Consider the following 17018-nt stretch of genomic DNA (forward strand, 5'->3'; position numbering starts at 1 on the left):
ATGGCACAATGCAGAAAACGCGTTTTCAGCATGAGACAAGGTCAATTACGGAACGCCAAACAGAAAAATATGATAACTTTGGAAAAACACTTCAGACAGCTTAGATTTGATGTGCAACTACTAGAAAGACTATTTCTGCTACAGTGGGAAGTGAAAATTTCATGTTCTGAAGCATCCCTGCAAAGTTATGCCACAATGCAGGAAACGCGTTTTCAGGCTGAGATAATGTCGATTACCGAAAAAGCCAAACATAAAAATGTTGACAACTTTGGAAAAACACTTCAGACAGCTTAGATTTGATGTGCAACTACTAGAAAGACCCTTTCTGCTATTGTGGGAGTTGAAAATTTCATGTTCTGAAGCTTTCCTGCAAGGTTATGGCACAATGCAGAAAACGCGTTTTCAGCATGAGACAAGGTCAATTACGGAACGCCAAACATAAAAATATGATAACTTTGAAAAAACACTTCAGACAGCTTAGATTTGATGTGAAAGTAGGAGAAAAACCCTTTCTGCTTTAGTGGGAATTGAAAATTTCATGTTCTGAAGCTTTCCTGCAAAGTCATGGCACAATGCGTAAAACGCGTTTTCAGCCTGAGATAAGGTTGATTCCGGAACGCCAAACATAAAAATGTTGATAACTTTGGAAAAACACTTCAGACAGCTTAGATTTGATGTGCAACTACTAGAAAGACCCTTTCTGCTATAGTGGGAGGTGAAAATTTCATGTTCTGAAGCTTCCCTGCAAAGTGATGGCACAATGCTGAAAACGCGTTTTCAGCCTGAGATAAGGTGGGTTCCGGAACGCCAAACATAAAAATGTTGATAACTTTGGCAAAACACTTCAGACAGCTTAGATTTCAGGTGAAACTACTAGAAAGACCCGTTCTGCTATAGTGGGAGGTGAAAATTTCATGTTCTGAAGCTTCCCTGCAAAGGTATGGCACAATGCAGAAAACGGGTTTTCAGCCTGAGATAAGATGTGTTCCGGAACGCCAAACATAAAAATGTTGATAAATTTGGAAAAACACTTCAGACAGCTTAGATTTGATGTGCAACTACTAGACTACTTTCTACTATAGTCGGAGATGAAAATTTCATGTTCTGTGGCATCCCTGCAAAGTTATGGCACAATGCAAAAAACACGTTTTCAGACTGAGATCAGGTGGGTTCCAGAACGCCAAACATAAAAATGTTGATAACTTTGGAAAAACAATTCAGACAGCTTAGATTTGATGTGCAACTACTAGAAAGACCCTTTCTACTATAGCGGGAGGTTGAAATTTTCATGTTCTGAGGTTTCCCTGCAAAGTTACGGCACAATGCAGAAAACACGTTTTCAGCCTGAGATAAGATAGATTCTGGTACGCCAAACATAAAAATGTTGATAACTTTGGAAAAACACTTCATACTGCTTAGATTTGATGTGCAACTACTCGAAAGACCCTTTCTGATATAGTGGGTGGTGAATATTCGATGATCTGAAGCTTCCCTGCAAAGTGATGGCACAATGCTGAAAACGCGTTTTCAGCCTGAGATAAGGTGGGTTCCGGAACGCCAAACATAAAAATGTTGATAACTTTGGAAAAACATTTCAGACAGCTTAGATTTGATCTGCAACTACGAGAAAGACCCTTTCTGCTATAGTGGGAGGTGAAAATTTCATTTCTGAAGCTTTATGCAAAGTTATGGCACAATGCGGAAAAAAAGGTTTTCAGCCTGAGATAAAGTCGGTTCCGGAACGCCAAACATAAAAATTTTGATAACTTTGGAAAAACACTTCAGACAGCTTAGATTTCAGGTGAAACTACTAGAAAGACCCGTTCTGCTATAGTGGGAGGTGAAAATTTCATGTTCTGAAGCTTCCCTGCAAAGGTATGGCACAATGCAGAAAACGCGTTTTCAGCCTGAGATAAGATGTGTTCCGCAACGCCAAACATAAAAATGTTGATGAATTTGGAAAAACACTTCAGACAGCTTAGATTTGATGTGCAACTACTAGACTACTTTCTACTATAGTGGGAGGTGAAAATTTCATGTTCTGTGGCATCCCTGCAAAGTTATGGCACAATGCGGAAAAAAAGGTTTTCAGCCTGAGATAAAGTCGGTTCCGGAACGCCAAACATAAAAATGTTGATAACTTTGGAAAAACACTTCAGACAGCTTAGATTTCAGGTGAAACTACTAGAAAGACCCGTTCTGCTATAGTGGGAGGTGAAAATTTCATGTTCTGAAGCTTCCCTGCAAAGGTATGGCACAATGCAGAAAACGCGTTTTCAGCCTGAGATAAGATGTGTTCCGGAACGCCAAACATAAAAATGTTGATAAATTTGGAAAAACACTTCAGACAGCTTAGATTTGATGTGCAACTACTAGACTACTTGCTACTATAGTGGGAGGTGAAAATTTCATGTTCTGTGGCATCCCTGCAAAGTTATGGCACAATGCAAAAAACACGTTTTCAGACTGAGATCAGGTGGGTTCCAGAACGCCAAACATAAAAATGTTGATAACTTTGGAAAAACAATTCAGACAGCTTAGATTTGATGTGCAACTACTAGAAAGACCCTTTCTACTATAGCGGGAGGTTGAAATTTTCATGTTCTGAGGTTTCCCTGCAAAGTTACGGCACAATGCAGAAAACACGTTTTCAGCCTGAGATAAGATAGATTCTGGTACGCCAAACATAAAAATGTTGATAACTTTGGAAAAACACTTCATACTGCTTAGATTTGATGTGCAACTACTAGAAAGACCCTTTCTGATATAGTGGGAGGTGAAAATTCGATGTTCTGAAGCTTCCCTGCAAAGTTATGCCACAATGCAGGAAACGCGTATTCAGCCTGAGATAAGGTTGATTTCGGAACACCAAAAATGAAAGTGTTGATAACTTTGGAAAAACAATTCAAACAGCTTCGATTTGATGTGCAACTACAAGAAAGACCCTTTCTGCTATAGTGGGAGGTTAAAATTTCATGTTCTGAAGCTTCCCTGCAAAGATATGTCACAATGCAGAAAACACGTTTTCAGCCTCACATAAGGTCAATTCCGGAACGCCAAACGTAAAAATATTGATAACTTCGGAAAAACACTTCAGACAGCTTAGATTTGATGTACAAGTACTAGAAAGATCCTTTCTGCTATAGTGGGAGGTGAAAATTTAATGTTCTGAAGATTTCCTGCAAAGTTATGGCACAATGCATAAAACGCGTTTTCAGCCTGAGATAAGGTCGATTCCGGAACGCCAAACATAAAAAGGTTCATAATTCTGGAAAAACACTTCAGACAGCTTAGATTTGATGTGCAACTACTAGAAAGACCATTTCTGCCATTGTGGAAGTGAAAATTCGATGTTCTGAAGCTTCCCTGCAAAGTTATGCCACAATGCAGGAAACGCGTTTTCAGCCTGAGATAAGGTCGATTCCGGAACGCCAAACATAAAAATATCGATAACTTTGTAAAAACTCTTTAGACAGCTTAGATTTGATGTTTAACTACGAGAATGACCCTTTCTGCTATCGTGGGAGCTGAAAATTTCATGTTCTGATGCTTCCCTGCAAAGTTATGGCAGAATGCCGAAAACGCGTTTTCAGCCTGAGATCAGGTGGGTTCCGGAACACCAAACATAAAAATGTTGATAACTTTGGAAAAACACTTCAGACAGCTTAGATTTGATGTGCAACTACTAGAAAGACCCTTTCTGCTATAGTGGGAGGTTAAAATTTCATGTTCTGAAGCTTCCCTGCAAAGTTAAAGAACAATGAAGAAAACGCGTTTTCAGCCTGAGATAAGGTGGGTTCCGGGACGCCAAACATTAAAATGTTGATAACTTTGGAAAAACACTTCAGACAGCTTAGATTTGATGTGCGACTACTAGAAAGACCCTTTCTGCTATTGTGGGAGGTGAAAATTTCATGTTCTGAAGCTTCCCTGCAAAGTAATGGCACAATGCAGAAAACGCGTTTTCAGCCTGAGATAAGGTGGGTTCCGGAACGCCAAACATAAAAATGTTGATAACTTTGGAAAAACACTTCAGACAGCTTATATTTGATGTGCAACTACTAGAAAGACCCTTTCTGCTACAGTGGGAGGTGAAAATTTCATGTTCTGAAGCTTCACTGCAAAGTTATGGCACAATGCAGAAAACGCGTTTTCAGCCTGAGATAAGGTCGATTCCGGAACTCCAAACATAAAAATGTTGATAACTTTGGAAAAATACTTCAGACAGCTTAGATTTGATGTGCAACTACTAGAAAGACCCTTTCTGCTATAGTGGGAAGTGAAAATTTCATGTTCTGAAGCTTCCCTGCAAAGTTATGGGACAATGCAGAAAACGAGTTTTCAACCTGAGATAAGGTGGGTTTCGGAACGCCAAACATAAAAATGTTGATAACTTTGGAAAAACACTTCAGACAGCTTAGATTTGATGTGCAACTACTAGAAAGACCCTTTCTGCTACAGTGGGAGGTTAAAATTTCATGTTCTGAAGCTTCCCTGCAAAGTTATGGCAGAATGCCGAAAACGCGTTTTCAGCCCGAGATAAGGTCGTTTCCGGAAAGTCAAACATAAAAATGTTGATAACTTTGGAAAAACACTTCAGACAGCTTAGATTTGATGTTTAACTACTAGAAAGACCCTTTCTCCTACAGTGGGAGGTTAAAATTTCATGTTCTGAAGCTTCCCTGCAAAGTTAAAGAACAATGAAGAAAACGCGATTTCAGCCTGAGATAAGGTGGGTTCCGGGACGCCAAACATTAAAATGTTGATAACTTTGGAAAAACACTTCAGACAGATTAGATTTGATGTGCAACTTCTAGAAAGACCCTTTCTGCTATAGTCGCATGTGAATATTTCATGTTCTGAAGCTTGCCTGCAAAGTTATGGGACAATGCAGAAAATGCGTTTTCAGCCTCAGATAAGGTGGGTTCCAGAACGCCAAACACAAAAATGTTGGTAAGTTTGGAAAAACACTTCAGACAGCTTAGATTTGATGAGCCATTACGAGAAAGACCCTTTCTGCTGTAGTGGGTGGTGAAAATTCGATGTTCTGAAGCTTGCCTGCAAAGTTATGGCACAATGTGTAAAATGCGTTTTCAGCCTGAGATAAGGTGGGTTCCGGAACGCCAAACATAAAAATGTGGACAACTTTGGAAAAACACTTCAGACAGCTTAGATTTGAAGTGCAACTACGAGAAAGACCCTTTCTGCTATAGTGGGAGGTGAAAATTTCATGTTCTGATGCGTCCCTGTGATGTTATGGCACAATGCACAAAAACTCTTTTTCAGCCTGAGATAAGGTGGGTTTCGGAACGCCAAACATAAAAATGTTGACAACTTTGGAAAAACACTTCAGACAGCATAGATTTGATGTGCAACTACTAGAAAGACCCTTTCTGCTATAGTGGGACGTGAAAAATTCATGTTCTGATGCTTCCCTGCAAAGTTATGGCACAATGCAGAAAACGCATTTTCAGCCTGATATAAGGTGGGTTCAGGAAGGAGAAACATAAAAATGTTGATAACTTTGGAAAAACACCAGACAGCTTAGATTTGATGTGCAACTACTAGAAAGACCCTTTCTGCTATAGTGGGATGTGAAAATTTCATGTTCTGAAGCGTCCCTGCAAAGTTATGGCACAATGCAAAAAACACGTTTTCAGACTGAGATAAGGTGGGTTCCAGAACGCCAAACATAAAAATGTTGTTAACTTTGGAAAAACACTTCAGACAGCTTAGATTTGATCTGCAACTACTAGAAAGACCCTTTCTGCTATAGTGGGTGGTGAAAATTTCATGTGCTGAAGCTTTATGCAAAGTTATGGCACAATGCGTAAAACGCGTTTTCAGCCTGAGATAAGGTCGATTCCGGAACGCCAAACATAAAAATGTTGATAACTTTGTAAAAACACTTCAGACAGCTTAGATTTGATGTGCAACTACAAGACAGACCCTTTCTGCAATAGTGGGAGGTGAAAATTTCATGTTCTGAACCTTCCCTTAGAATATATGGCACAAAGCAGAAAATGCGTTTTCAGCCTGAGATAAAGTGGGTTTCGGAACGCCAAACATAAAAATGTTGACAACTTTGGAAAAACACTTCAGACAACTTAGATATCATGTGCAACTACTAGAAAAACCCGTTCTACTATACTGGGAGGTGAAAATTTCATGTTCTGAAGCTTTATGCAAAGTTATGGCACAATGCGTAAAACGCGTTTGAGATAAGGTCGATTCCGGAACGCCAAACATAAAAATGTTGATAAATTTGGAAAAACACTTCAGACAGCTTAGATTTGATGTGCAACTACTAGAAAGACCCTTTCTGATATAGTGGGTGGCGAACATTCGATGTTCTGAAGCTTCCCTGGAAAGTTATGGCACAATGCAGAAAACGCATCTTCAGCCTGAGATAAGGTGGGTTCCAGAACGCCAAACATAAAAATGTTGATGACTTTGCAAAAACACTTCAGACAGCTTAGATTTGACGTGCAACTACTAGAAAGACCCTTTCTGATACAGTAGGTGGCAAACATTCGATGTTCTGAAGCTTCCCTTGAAAGTTATGGCACAATGCGTAAAACGCGTTTTCAGCCTGAGATAAGGTCGATTCCGGAACGCCAAACATAAAAATGTTGATAACTTTGGAAAAATACTTCAGACAGCTTAGATTTGATGTGCAACTACTAGAAAGACCCATTCTGCTATAGTGGGAGCTGAAAATTTCATGTTCTGAACCTTCCCTTAGAATATATGGCACAATGCAGAAAACGCGTTTTGAGCCTCAGATAAGGTGGGTTTCGGAACGCCAAAAAAAAAATTGTTGACAACTTTGGAAAAACACTTCAGACAGCATAGATTTGATGTGCAACTACTAGAAAGACCCTTTTTGCTATTGTGGGAGGTGAAAATTGTATGTTCTGAAGCTTCCCTGCAAAGTTATGGCACAATGCAGAAAACGCGTTTTCAGCCTGAGATAAGGTCGATTCCGGAACGCCAAACATAAAAATGTTGATAACTTTCGATAAAAACTTCAGACAGCTTTGATATCATGTACAACTACTAGAAAGACCCTTTCTACTATACTGGGAGATGAAAATTTCATATTCTGAAGCTTTATGCAAAGTTATGGCACAATGCGTAAAACGCGTTTTCAGCCTGAGATAAGGTCGATTCCGGAACACCAAACATAAAAATGTTGATAACTTTGGAAAAACATTTCAGACAGCTTAGATTTGATCTGCAACTGCTAGAAAGAACCTTTCTGCTATAGTGGGAGGTGAAAATTTCATGTGCTGAAGCTTCCCTGCAAAGTTATGGAACATTGCAGAAAACGCGTTTTCAGCCTGAGATAAGGTCGATTCCGGAACGCGAAACACAAAAATGTTGATAACTTTCGAAAAAACACTTCAGACAGCTTAGATTTGAAGTGTAACTACTAGAAATACCCTTTCTGCTATAGTGGGAGGTGAAAATTTCATGTTCTGAAGCTTCCCCGCAAAATTATGGCACAATGCAGAAAACGCATTTTCAGCCTGATATAAGGTGGGTTCAGGAACGAGAAACATAAAAATGTTGATAACTTTGGAAAAACACCAGACAGCTTAGATTTGAAGTGTAACTACTAGAAAGACCCTTTCTGCTATAGTGGGTGGCGAAAATTTCATGTTCTGAAGCTTTATGCAAAGTTATGGCACAATGCGTAAAATGCGTTTTCAGCCTGAGATAAGGTCGATTCCGGAACGCCAAACATAAAAATGTTGATAACTTTGTAAAAACACTTCAGACAGCTTAGATTTGATGTGCAACTAGAAGACAGATCCTTTCTGCAATAGTGGGAGGTTAAAATTTCATATTCTGAAGTTTCCTGCACAGTTATGCCACAATGCAGAAAACACGTTTTCAGCCTGAGATAAGGTGGGTTCCCGAACGTCAAACATAAAAATGTTGACAACTTTGGAAAAACACTTCAATTAGCATAGATTTGATGTGCAACTACTAGAAAGACCCTTTCTGCTATAGTGGGTGGTGAAAATTCGATGCTCTTAAGCTTCACTGGAAAGTTATGGTACAATGCGTAAAACGCGTTTTCAGCCTGAGATAAGGTCGATTCCGGAACGCCAAACATAAAAATGTTGATAACTTTGGAAAAACACTTCAAACAGCTTAGATTTGATGTGCAACTACTAGAAGGACCCTTTCTGCTATATTGGGAGGTTAAAATTTCATGTTCTGAAGCTTCCCTGCAAAGATATGGCGCAATGCAGAAAACGCGTTTTCAGCCTGAGGTAAGGTGGGTTCCGGAACGCCAAGCATAAAAATGTTGATAACTTTGGAAAAACACTTCAGACAGCTTAGATTTGATGTGCAACTACGAGAAAGACCCTTTCTGCTATAGTGGGAGGTGAACATTTCATGTTCTGAAGCTTCCCTGCAAAGTTATGGCACAATGCGTAAAACGCGTTTTCAGCCTGAGATAAGGTCGATTCCGGAACTCCAAACATAAAAATGTTGATAACTTTGGAAAAATACTTCAGACAGCTTTGATTTGATGTGCAACTACTAGAAAGACCCTTTCTGCTATAGTGGGAAGTGAAAATTTCATGTTCAGAAGCTTCCCGGCAAAGTTATGGCACAATGCGTAAAACGCGTTTTCAGCCTGAGATAAGGTCGATTCCGGAACGCCAAACATAAAAATGTTGATAACTTTGTAAAAACACTTCAGACAGCTTAGATTTGATGTGCAACTACAAGACAGACCCTTTCTGCAATAGTGGGAGGTGAAAATTTCATGTTCTGAACCTTCCCTTAGAATATATGGCACAAAGCAGAAAATGCGTTTTCAGCCTGAGATAAAGTGGGTTTCGGAACGCCAAACATAAAAATGTTGACAACTTTGGAAAAACACTTCAGACAACTTAGATATCATGTGCAACTACTAGAAAAACCCGTTCTACTATACTGGGAGGTGAAAATTTCATGTTCTGAAGCTTTATGCAAAGTTATGGCACAATGCGTAAAACGCGTTTGAGATAAGGTCGATTCCGGAACGCCAAACATAAAAATGTTGATAAATTTGGAAAAACACTTCAGACAGCTTAGATTTGATGTGCAACTACTAGAAAGACCCTTTCTGATATAGTGGGTGGCGAACATTCGATGTTCTGAAGCTTCCCTGGAAAGTTATGGCACAATGCAGAAAATGCATCTTCAGCCTGAGATAAGGTGGGTTCCAGAACGCCAAACATAAAAATGTTGATGACTTTGCAAAAACACTTCAGACAGCTTAGATTTGACGTGCAACTACTAGAAAGACCCTTTCTGATACAGTAGGTGGCAAACATTCGATGTTCTGAAGCTTCCCTTGAAAGTTATGGCACAATGCGTAAAACGCGTTTTCAGCCTGACATAAGGTCGATTCCGGAACGCTAAACATAAAAATGTTGATAACTTTGGAAAAACACTTCAGATAGCTTAGATTTGATATGCAACTACTAGAAAGACCCTTTATGCTATTGTTGGAGGTGAAAATGTAATGTTCTGAAGCTTTTTGCAAAGTTATGGCACAATGCGTAAAACGCGTTTTCAGCCTGAGATAAGGTCGATTCCGGAACGCCAAACATAAAAATGTTGATAACTTTGGAAAAATACTTCAGACAGCTTAGATTTGATGTGCAACTACTAGAAAGACCCATTCTGCTATAGTGGGAGCTGAAAATTTCATGTTCTGAACCTTCCCTTAGAATATATGGCACAATGCAGAAAACGCGTTTTGAGCCTCAGATAAGGTGGGTTTCGGAACGCCAAAAATAAAATTGTTGACAACTTTGGAAAAACACTTCAGACAGCATAGATTTGATGTGCAACTACTAGAAAGACCCTTTTTGCTATTGTGGGAGGTGAAAATTGTATGTTCTGAAGCTTCCCTGCAAAGTTATGGCACAATGCAGAAAACGCGTTTTCAGCCTGAGATAAGGTCGATTCCGGAACGCCAAACATAAAAATGTTGATAACTTTCGATAAAAACTTCAGACAGCTTTGATATCATGTACAACTACTAGAAAGACCCTTTCTACTATACTGGGAGATGAAAATTTCATATTCTGAAGCTTTATGCAAAGTTATGGCACAATGCGTAAAACGCGTTTTCAGCCTGAGATAAGGTCGATTCCGGAACACCAAACATAAAAATGTTGATAACTTTGGAAAAACATTTCAGACAGCTTAGATTTGATCTGCAACTGCTAGAAAGAACCTTTCTGCTATAGTGGGAGGTGAAAATTTCATGTGCTGAAGCTTCCCTGCAAAGATATGGCGCAATGCAGAAAACGCGTTTTCAGCCTGAGGTAAGGTGGGTTCCGGAACGCCAAGCATGAAAATGTTGATAACTTTGGAAAAACACTTCAGACAGCTTAGATTTGATGTGCAACTACGAGAAAGACCATTTCTGCTATAGTGGGAGGTGAACATTTCATGTTCTGAAGCTTCCCTGCAAAGTTATGGCACAATGCGTAAAACGCGTTTTCAGCCTGAGATAAGGTCGATTCCGGAACGCAAAACGTAAAAATGTTGATCACTTTGGAATAACACTTCAGACAGCTTAGATTTGATGTGCAACTACTAGAAAGACCCTTTCTGCTACAGTGGGAGGTGAAAATTTCATGTTCTGAAGCTTCCTTATAAAGTTATGGCACAATGCAGAAAATGCGTTTTCAGCCTGAGATAAGGTTGATTCCGGAACGCCAAACATAAAAATGTTGATAACTTTGGAAAAACACTTCAGACAGCTTAGATATCATGTGCAACTACTAGAAAAACCCTTTCTGCAATAGTGGGAGGTGAACATTTCATGTTCTGAAGCTTCCCTGAGAAGTTATGGCACAATGCGTAAAACGCGTTTTCAGGCTGAGATATGGTCGATTCCGGAACGCCAAACATTAAAATGTTGATAACTTTGGAAAAACACTTCAGACAGCTTAGATTTGATGTGCAACTACTAGAAAGACCCTTTCTGCTATAGTTGGACGTGAACATTTCATGTTCTGAAGTTTCCCTGCAAAGTTATGGGACAATGCAGAAAACGATTTTTCATCCTGAGATAAGGTCGATTCCGGAACGCCAAACATAAAAATGTTGATAACTTTCGGAAAACATTTCAGACAGCTTAGATTTGATGTGCTACTACTAGAAAGACAATTTCTGCTATAGTGGTAGGTGAAACTTTCGTGTTCTGAAGCTTTCCTTCAAAGTTATGGCACAATGCAGAAAACGCGTTTTCAGCCTGAGATAAGATGTTTTCCGGAACGCCAAACATAAAAATGTTGATAACTTTGGAAAAACACATCAGACAGCTTATATTTGATGTGCAACTACTCGAAAGACCCTTTCTGCTATAGTGGGAGGTGAAACGTTCATGTTCTGAAGCTTTCCTTCAAAGTTATGGCACAATGCAGAAAATGCGGTTTCAGCCTGAGATAAGGTGGGTTCCGGAACGCCAAACATAAAAATGTTGATAACTTTGGAAAAACACTTCAGACAGCTTGGATTTGATGTGCAACTACTACAAGGACCCTGTCTGTTATAGTGGGAGTTTAAAATTTCATGTTCTTAAGCTTCCCTGCAAAGTTAAGGAACAATGCAGAAAACGCGTTTTCAGCCTGAGATAAGGTGGGTTCCGAAACGTCAAACATAAAAATGTTGATAACTTTGGAAAAAACATTTCAGACAGCTTAGATTTGATGTGCAACTACTAGAAAGACCCTTTCTGCTATAGTGGGAGGTGAAAATTTCATGTTCTGAAGATTCCCATCAAAGTTATGGCACAATGCAGAAAACGCGTTTTCAGCCAGAGATAATGTGGGTTCCGGAACGCCAAACATAAAAATGTTGATAACTTTGGAAAAAACATTTCAGACAGCTTAGATTTGATGTGCAACTACTAGAAAGACCCTTTCTGCTACAGTGGGAGGTTAAAATTTCATGTTCTGAAGCTTCCCTGCAAAGTTCAGGAACAATGCAGAAAACGCGTTTTCTGCCTGAGGTAAGGTGGGTTCCGGAGCGCCAAACGTAAAAATGTTGATAACTTTGGGAAAAACATTTCAGACAGCTTAGATTTGAAGTGCAACGACTAGAAAGACCGTTTCTGCTATAGTGGGAGGTGAAAATTTCATGTTCTGAAGGTTCCCTGCAAAGTTATGGCACAATGCAGAAAATGCCTTTTCAGCCTGAGATAAGGAGGGTTCGGGAACGCCAAACATAAAAATGTTTATAACTTTGGAAAAAACATTTCAGACAGCTTAGATTTGATGTGCAACTACTAGAAAGACCCTTTCTGCTACAGTGGGAGGTGAAAATTTCTTGTTCTGAAGCTTCCCTGCAAAGTTATGACACAATGCAGAAAACGCGTTTTCAGCCTGAGATAAGGTGGGTTCCGGGACGCCAAACTTGAAAATGTTGATAACTTTGGAAAAACTCATCAGACAGCTTAGATTTGATGTGCAACTACTAGAAAGACACTTTCTGCAATAGTGGAAGGTGAAAATTTCATGTTCTGAAGCTTCCCTGCAAAGTTATGGCACAATGCAGAAAACGCGTTTTCAGCCTGAGATAAGGTGGGTTCCGGAACGCCAAACTTAAAAATGTTGATAACTTTGGAAAAACACTTCAGACAGCTTAGATTTGATGTGCAACTACTAGAAAGACCCATTCTGCTTCAGTGGGAGGTTAAAATTTCATGTTCTGAAGGTTCCCTGCAAAGTTATGGCACAATGCGGAAAACGCGTTTTCAGCCCGAGATAAGGTCGTTTCCGGAACGCCAAACATAAAAATGTTGATAGCTTTCGAAAAACACTTCAAACAACTTAGATTTGATGTGCAACTACTAGATAGACCCTGTCTGTTATAGTGGGAGTTGAAACTTTCATGTTCTGAAGCTTCCTTGCAAAGTTATGGAACAATGCGGAAAACGCATTTTCAGCCTGAGATAAGGTGGGTTCCGGGACGCGAAACTTGAAAATGTTGATAACTTTGGAAAAACTCATCAGACAGCTTAGATTTGATGTGCAACTACTAGAAATACCCTTTCTGCTCTAGTGGGACGTGAAAATTTCATGTTCTGAAGCTTCCCTGCAAAGTTATGGCACAATGCAGAAAACGCATTTTCAGCCTGAGAAAAGGTCGATTCCGGAACGCCAAACATAAGAATGTTGATAACTTTGGAAAAACACTTCAAACAGCTTAGATTTGATGTGCAACTACTAGAAAGACCCTTTCTGCTATAGTGGGAGGTGAAAATTTCATGTTCTGAAGCTTCCCAGCAAAGTTATGGGACAATGCAGAAAACGATTTTTCATCCTGAGATAAGGTCGATTCCGGAAAGCCAAACATAAAAATGTTGATAACTTTGGAAAAACACTTCAGACAGCTTAGATTTGATGTGCAACTACTAGAAAGACCCTTTCTGCTATAGTGGGAGGTGAACATTTCATGTTCTGAAGCTTCCCTGCAAAGTTATGGCACAATGCGTAAAACGTGTTTTCAGACTGAGATAAGGTCGATTCCGGAACGCCAAACGTAAAAATGTTGATAACTTTGGAACAACACTTCAGACAGCTTAGATTTGATGTGCAACTACTAGAAAGACCCTTTCTGCTATAGTGGGAGGTAAAAATTTCATGTTCGGAAGCTTCCATGCAAAGTTATGGCACAATGCAGAAAACGATTTTTCATCCTCAGATAAGGTCGATTCCGGAACACCAAACATAAAAATGTTGATAACTTTCGAAAAACACTTTGGACAGCTTAGATCTGATGTGCAACTACTAGAAAGACCATTTCTGCTATCGTGGGAGGTGAACATTTCATGTTCTGAAGCTTCCCTGAGAAGTTATGGCACAATGCAGAAAACGCGTTTTCAGCCTGAGATAAGGTGGGTTCCGGAACGCCAAACATAAAGATGTTGATAACTTTGGAAAAACACCTCAGACAGCTTAGATTTGATGTGCAACTGCTGGAAAGAGCCTTTCTGCTATAGTGGAAGTTGAAAATTTCATGTTCTGAAGCTTCCCTGCAAAGTTATGGCACATTGCAGAAAACGCGTTTTTAGCCTGAAATAAGGTCGATTCCGGAACGCCAAACATAAAAACGTTGATAACTCAGGAAAAACTCTACAGACAGCTTAGATTTGATGTGCAACTAGTAGAAATACCCTTTCTGCTGAAGTGGGAGGTGAAAATTTCATGTTCTAAAGCTTCCCTGCAAAGTTATGGCACAATGCAGAAAACGCGTTTTAAGCGTGAGATAAGGTGGGTTCCAGAACGCCAAACATAAAAATGTTGATAACTTTGGAAAAACACTTCAGACAGCTTAGATTTGATGTGCAACTACGAGAAAGACCCTTTCTGCTATTGTGGGAAGTGAAAATATCATGTACTGAAACTTCCCTGCAAAGTTATGGCACAATGCGTAAAACGCGTTTTCAGCGTGAGATGAGGTTGATTTCAGAAGGCCAAACATAAAAATGTTGATAACTCAGGAAAAACTCTACAGACAGCTTATATTTGATGTGCAACTACTAGAAAGACCCTTTCTGCCATATTGGGAGGTCCGAATTCCATGTTCAGAAGCTTCCCTGCAAAGTTATGGGACAATGTAGAAAACGATTTTTCATCCTGAGATAAGGTCGATTCCGGAACGCCAAACATAAAAATGTTGATAACTTTCGAAAAACACTTCAGACAGCTTAGATTTGATGTGCAACTACGAGAAAGACCCTTTCTGCTACAGTGGGAGGTGAAAATTTCATGTTCTGAAGCATCCCTGCAAAGTTATGCCACAATGCAGGAAACGCATTTTCAGCCTGAGATAAGGTCGATTCCGGAACGCCAAACATAAAAATATTGATAACTTTGGAAAAACACTTGAGACAGCTTAGATTTGATGTGCAACTACGAGAAAGACCCTTTCTGCTATAGTGGGAGGTGAAAATATCATGTTCTGAAGCTTCCCTGCAAAGTTATGGCACAATGCGTAAAACGCGTTTTCAGCCTGAGATGAGGTAGATTTCAGAACGCCAAACATAAAAATGTTGATAACTCAGGAAAAACGCTTCAGACAGCTTAGATTTGATGTGCAACTACTAGAAAGCCACATTCTGCTATAGTGGGAGGTGAAAATTTCATGTTCTGAAGCTTTCCTGCAAAGTTATGGCAAATTGCGTAAAACGCGTTTTCAGCCTGAGATAAGGTTGTTTCTGGAACGCCAAACATAAAAATGGTGTAAACTTTGGAAAAACACTTGAAACAGCTTAGATTTGATGTGCAACTACTAGAAAGACCCTTTCTGCTATAGTGGGAGGTGAAAATTTCATGTTCTGAAGCATCCCTGCAAAGTTATGCCACAATGCAGGAAACGCGTTTTCAGCCTGAGATAAGGTCGATTCCGGAACGCCAAACATAAAAATATTGATAACTTTGGAAAAACACTTGAGACAGCTTAGATTTGATGTGCAACTACGAGAAAGACCCTTTCTGCTATAGTTGGTGGTGCAAATTTCATGTTCTGAAGTTTCCCTGCAAAGTTATGGCACAATGCAGAAAACACGTTTTCAGTCTGAGATAAGGTTGATTCCGGAACGCCAAACATAAGAATGTTGATAACTTTGGAAAAACACTTCAGACAGCTTAGATTTGATGTGCAACTACTAGAAAGCCACTTTCTGCTATAGTGGGAGGTGAAAATTTCATGTTCTGAAGCTTTCCTGCAAAGTTATGGCAAATTGCGTAAAACGCGTTTTCAGCCTGAGATAAGGTTGTTTCTGGAAAGCCAAACATAAGAATGTTGATAACTTTGGAAAAACACTTCAGACAACTTAGATTTGATGTGCAACTATTGGAAATACCCTTTCTGCTATAGTGGGAGGAAAAAATTTCATGTTCTGAAGTCTCCCTGCAAAGTTACGGCACAATGCAGAAAACGCATTTTCAGCCTCAGATAAGGTGATTTCCAGAACGCCAAACATAAAAATGTTGATAACTTTGGAAAAACACTTCAGACAGCTTAGATTTGATGTGCAACTACTAGAAAGACCCTTTCCGCTATAGTGGGAGGTGAAAATTTCATGTTCTGAAGCATCCCTGCAAAGTTATGGCACAATGCGTAAAACGCGTTTTCAGCCTGAGATAAGGTCGATTCCGGAAAGCCAAACATAAAAATGTTGACAACTTTGGAAAAACACTTCAGACAGCTTAGATTTGATGTGCAACTACTAGAAAGACCCTTTCTGCTATTGTGGGAGTTGAAAATTTCATGTTCTGAAGCTTCCCTGCAAAGTTATGGCAAAATATGTAAAACGCGTTTTCAGGCTGAGATAAGGTTGTTTCTGGAACGCCAAACATAAAAATGGTGTTAACTTTGGAAAAACACTTCAAACAGCTTAGATTTGATGTGCAACTACTAGAAAGAACCTTTCTGCGATAGTTGGAGGTGAAAATTTCATGTTCTGAAGTTTCCCTCCAAAGTTATGGCACAATGCAGAAAACACATTTTCAGTCTGAGATAAGGTTGATTCCGGAACGCCAAACATAAGAATGTTGATAACTTTGGAAAAACACTTCAGACAACTTAGATTTGATATGCAACTACTAGAAATACCCTTTCTGCTATAGTGGGAGGAGAAAATTTCATGTTCTGAAGTCTCCTTGCAAAGTTATGGCACAATGCAGAAAATGCGTTTTCAGCCTGAGATTAGGTGGGTTCCAGAACGCCAAACATAAAAATGTTGATAACTTCGGAAAAACACTTCAAAAAGCTTAGATTTGATGTGCAACTACTAGAAAGACACTTTCTGCTATAGTGGGAGGTGAAAATTTCATGTTCTGAAGCTTCCCTGCAAAGTGATGGCACAATGCTGAAAACGCGTTTTCAGCCTGAGATAAGGTTGATTCTGGAACGCCAAACATAAGAATGTTGATAACTTTGGAAAAACACTTCAAACAGCTTAGATTTGATGTGCAACTATTAGA

This window comes from Synchiropus splendidus, chromosome 6 (assembly GCF_027744825.2).
Source record: "Synchiropus splendidus isolate RoL2022-P1 chromosome 6, RoL_Sspl_1.0, whole genome shotgun sequence".
NCBI lineage: Eukaryota > Metazoa > Chordata > Actinopteri > Syngnathiformes > Callionymidae > Synchiropus > Synchiropus splendidus.